The sequence below is a fragment of the Prionailurus bengalensis genome, chromosome A2 (assembly GCF_016509475.1).
Source record: "Prionailurus bengalensis isolate Pbe53 chromosome A2, Fcat_Pben_1.1_paternal_pri, whole genome shotgun sequence".
Classification (NCBI taxonomy): domain Eukaryota; kingdom Metazoa; phylum Chordata; class Mammalia; order Carnivora; family Felidae; genus Prionailurus; species Prionailurus bengalensis.
This window is the reverse complement of record NC_057348.1, coordinates 10,232,944-10,237,860: the sequence shown is the minus strand read 5'-3', so window position 1 is coordinate 10,237,860 and position 4,917 is coordinate 10,232,944. Positions and strand designations below refer to the sequence as shown.

General features: G+C 51.9%; 1 long non-coding RNA gene across 1 annotated transcript; it reads left to right on the top strand.

The window, feature by feature from the left end:
• Positions 1-72: 72 nt before the first annotated feature.
• Positions 73-4,305, top strand: LOC122486989. Its single transcript, XR_006298290.1, has 2 exons — positions 73-833; positions 3,833-4,305. It is a non-coding gene; the product is annotated as an uncharacterized LOC122486989 (long non-coding RNA).
• The last annotated feature ends 612 nt before the right edge of the window (positions 4,306-4,917 follow it).

Here is a 4,917-nt window from a genome sequence, read left to right as displayed (position 1 = left end):
GCGCCGCGCCCTCCGGCCCCAGCGGCCGCCGGGCCGGGTCACGTGACCGCCGAGGTCGGCGCCCGGGGAGGGGGCGGGGCCGAGGGGGCGCGGCTCCCGGCGGCCCCCGGGGCTGCGGGGTCTCCGCTGCAGGGCCGTCCGCTTTCCCGGCCGAATTCACCCCGTCTGCTCCCCCCGCCCTTGCCTCTTTCTGCATCCTCACCCTGCCCAGGTGTCCCCCATCTGAGCGCGCGGGAACCCGAAGAAAAGACTGAGCCACGTTAAGGCGGGGGTTGGCAGAGGCCTTTGGGCCTCCCGGGACCCCTCTAAACACAAAAACAATTCATCTCCCCCCTCGTTCGCAAGCTCGGGGCTGCTGGGAAGGACCATCTTTGCCTGGAGACAATCTCTGGACAGATTTGGGTTCAAATCCCAGCATCTCATGCCTTGGGGGAGCCCCACGTCCAAAGAGCGCCTCATCTGTGAAGTGGGATTTACCCTACCCACCCCTCGGTGTTGATGAAATTGAGACCGTGCGTGCCAAGTGTTGAGAACACAGTAAGCGCTTAATAAATGTTAGCGGCTGTCATGCTTAATGTTATTGCCGTTGTTACAACTGACTCGCTGTGGGCCCGAAGGATCCTGTGGCTGCTGAGCCTCAATCTTCCCCGCTGTAAAATGTAGACCGTACTCTTCTTCAGAGCTGTTGCATGCAGGTGGCGTTCCATAAATGCAGCAGGCCCGTGCCCAAGCGGAGGAGAGTGGAGGTCTCTTCGGAGCTTCTCCAGGGTCTCTGGAGTCTCTAGAGCGCGCAGCTTGGCTCGAGGCCGACCCCGCACTCCCTTGGAAACCCGGTGAGTGAGCCAAACCTTGGTCCCTTGGGGCTCAGGGCGGGGAGCGCTCCCTGGCGACTGAGCCTGAACATTAGCGCCCTCCGGGGATCAGCCAAAACGCCGAGGGCTGAGGATACTTTGGTTACCTAGAGACCAGGGAGAGATGTTTTCTTTCCTCTTTTTTTTTTTTTTTTTTTAATTTGGGGTGTTTTAACGGAGAAAGAAAAAGAAGGAAGAGGAGGAGAATGACACCGATCCAGAATCCGCCCACTTCTCACCCCTTCCTCGGCCCCCACCTACCTGGTCCGGTCTCATTGCTCATCTGGACCAGCGCGGTAGCCTCCTCTCAGGTCTCCCAGCTCCACCCTTTACCTCCTAGTCTATTTTCCCCACCACAGCCTAAACAACAGTCTAAGAACGCCTGTGAACACCTGAGTGTGGTCACCTCCCTCCTCTGCCTAGATCCCTCCATGGCTCCCACTGTCTTTATAGTAGAAGCCTAAGTCCTACCCAAAGACCACAGGCCCTACACGATTCACCTCCTTCACCTTCCTTTTTCTCTCTCCCTGTATCTCTTCCCCTTGCGCACTAGTCCATCCATACCAGCCTCCTGGCTGTCCCTCGTTCATTTGTCAATTGAATTAAAGAGCGTTTTGAGGGGCGCCTGGGTGGCTCATTTGGTTAAGCATCCCAATTCGGCTCAGGTCACGATCTCCCTGTTTGTGAATTTGAGCCCCATGTCAGGCTCTGTGCTGACAGCTCGGATCCTGGAGCCTGCTTTGGATTCTGTGTCTCCCTCTCTCTCTCTGCCCCTCCCCCACTCTCTCTCTTTCTCTCTCTCCCAAATAAATATTGTTTAAAAAAAATTTTTTTGGGGGGCGCCTGGATGGCTTAGTCGGTTAAGCGTCCGACTTCGGCTCAGGTCACGATCTCGCGGTTCGTGAGTTCAAGCCCCGCGTCGGGCTCTGTGCTGATGGCTCGGAGCCTGGAGCCTGTTTCGGATTCTGTGTCTCCCTCTCTCTCTGACCCTCCCCCGTTCATGCTCTGTCTCTCTCTGTCTCAAAAATAAATAAACGTTAAAAAAAAATTAAAAAAAAAATTTTTAAAGAATGCTTTGAGGTAGTTCTTTTGCTCCCAATTTACAGATGAGGAAACTGAGGCACACATCTCCCCAAGGCTTTTCTGATCATTTAGGTGTCCATTTAAATGTCACCTCCTCTGAGAGACCTTTCCATGCCCTGTCATATATAAACATGGCCCTGTTTTCTTTATTTAAACTGTCACTCCTCTCCGAAATTGCCCAGCATTTGGCCTAGGTGCACTCCATCTTTGTGGAAAGAGTGGGTGGACACAGTGTGGGGTGTCAGGAAAGTCCCCAGCTCTGGAGCTGGGATGTCTATAGACTTTGCCCTGTCTTCTTCTAATTCTTCAGCCCAACTATTTCACAGATGGAGAGGATGTGGCAAAGCTAGGCTCCAGGCTGGCTCAGGGACTGGGCTACTGTGTCCAGGGATGGGCTTTCTGCTGCCTGCCAGGTCCCAGACTCCCTCCCTGGATAGAGCTGGGGAACCCTGCCAAATTCTTACTCCAAACTCCCAGCATTCATTTATTCAGTGAGTATTTATCGATGCCCGCTGGGGACTTTGGTGGCACTGTAAACAGAGTCGCATGCAGGCTTGAAACAAGGAGACCGAGGGACTTACTGTGCAATCTCAATCGAATACGATAACTGTACTGGCACGTCCCCGCAGCTGCTCTTGGCCCCTCTCCAGTCTTCTCCGGGGCCTCAGGAACCCTAAATCACACCCCATTCCCCACCTCTGCCTGCTGGACAACCTGTTCCTGGTTCTTTGGAGGCCTTAGGAAACACATCCGCCCCTCACCTGGTCTACAAGGCAGTCTTGTTTGGCCTCTGCCCACCTGTCCAGAGGTACCTCCTCCACTCCCCTCATCCCCATCCAACAACGCTGGCTTTCCCTCTGTTCCTCAGATATTCTCACTTTACTTCCAACTGCAGGGCCTTTGCACTAGCCGGTGTCTGGAGTGCCCTTTCATCATATCTCCCCAAGACGGGCCTCTTCTGATCATTTAGGTCTCTGTTGAAATGCCACCTCCTTGAGAGACCTTTCCAAGCCCTGTTGTATTTATTATCAAATACAGCCCTATTTTATTTAACTGTCACTCCTCTGAAATTGCCCAGCAGTTGGCCTATTCTCAATGAGTCTTTGCCGAATGAGTGAGTGGACAGGGTGTCGGGTGTCAGGAGAAAGGTATCCCAGGACTACTGTGGAAGAGGCAGAAGGGCTGACATTGAGGGACCAATTAGGAAACTGCAAAGTGGATAGAGAGGAAAAGGGTGTCTGATTGAAGGAACAGCAAGGACAAAGCCCTAGAGGTGGGCGAGGGAGAACCTGGCACATCCTGACTTCTCCCCCGATCTCCCACTCTGCTCCCCTCGCTCCTGCCCCTCTGGCCATGTGGCCTCCTCACCGCTCCTCAAAAAAAAAAAAAAACCCGCCTATTCCAACCTCAGGGCCTTTGTACTTGTTGTCTTCTCTGCCTGCAATGCTTTCCCTTCTCCGCATTCTCTCTTCTTCACTTCATTTCCATTTTCGCTCAAATGTTGCCTTCTTTTTTTTTTTTAATTTTTTTAACATTTATTTATTTTTGAGACAGAGAGAGACAGAGCATGAACAGGGGAGGAGCAGAGAGAGAGGGAGACCCAGAATCTGAAACAGGCTCCAGACTCTGAGCTGTCAGCACAGAGCCCGACACGGGGCTCGAACTTACGGACCGTGAGATCATGACCTGAGCCGAAGTCGGATGCTCAACCGACCGAGCCACCCAGGCGCCCCTCAAATGTTGCCTTCTTAGAGAAATCCTCCCTGATTGCATCTCTGCCTAAAACAGGCCCCACCCCATCTCTACCAAATTCTTATCCTCAAACAGCTCAATTTTTCTTCCTTGCAAATTTTAGTAAATACAACTCTATTTTTTTTTTACTTGTCTGTCTCAACCAGGATGTCAGCTCCCTAAGGATCATTGTCTGTCTTGTCCTCTGCTGAGTCCCTGGCTCCTACAACAGTGTCTAGCGTGTGGAAAGGGCTCAGTAAGTAGCTGCTGGGTGAACAGATGGTTGAACAAACAGAGCATGATGGGGTATGGCTGGAGTTTTTCACGCTGACGAACCTGAAGTGGGGGGCAGTCTCCAGATGCTGCAGATGGTGGGGATGGAGGGGTTCCAGCACGTCTCTGGAGTTCAAGCTTGACCCTGAGGATTGTGGGAGCGACTGACGGATTCTTAGCAGGGGAGGGACTAAGGATCGTTTCTCAAAAGATAAGGCTCTTTGCAAACCAAGTCTCCTCCAGCAGGGGCCAGAAAAAGAGAGGGGAGTAGATTCGTCTGGCACCAGAAAGAATAAACGTATCAACAAGGCTAAACTCAAAAAACCATTGGGTTGGAGGGGGAATTAAAAAAAAAAAAAAAAAAAAAGCAAGCAGAAAAAAAATGATACAATTTGATAGTGCTTATATCCGTTACTGAAGAACAGAAAGTGAAACTATGAATCAAGTTTGTAACAAACATAGGGGCTAGTGTCCTGTGGTGTGCCAGGCATCCTGGCTCAGGTGAGTGAGGCTCCCTGGGCTCAAATCCTGGCAGTGCCCCAGACCAACAGTAAAATTCTGAGCAAGTGACTTCACTGCCCTGTGCTTCAGTTTCTTCGTCTGTAAAAGGGGATGATAATCCACGCAGCTTCATAGGGTTACTGGGAAGCTTAAATGAGTCCATTCTTTTGTTTTTTTAGTGTTCACTTATTTTCCAGAGACAGCGATTAGGGCAGGGGCAGAGAGAGAGGGAGACAGAGAATCCCAAGCAGGCTCTGCAGCTGTCAGCGCAGAGCCCAACATGGGGCTGAAACTCACAAACTGAACTGCGAGATCCGTGACCTGAGCGGAAGGAAGTCAGGCGCTTAACTGACGGAGCCACCCTGGTGCCCCAAGTTAATTCTTGTAAAGCACAGAGCAAGGGGTCGGTAATTGTTCAGTATCTTTTTTTTTTAGGTTGTTGTTTCTGTAGCGGGAGAGGGGAGTGAACGTGGGAAGG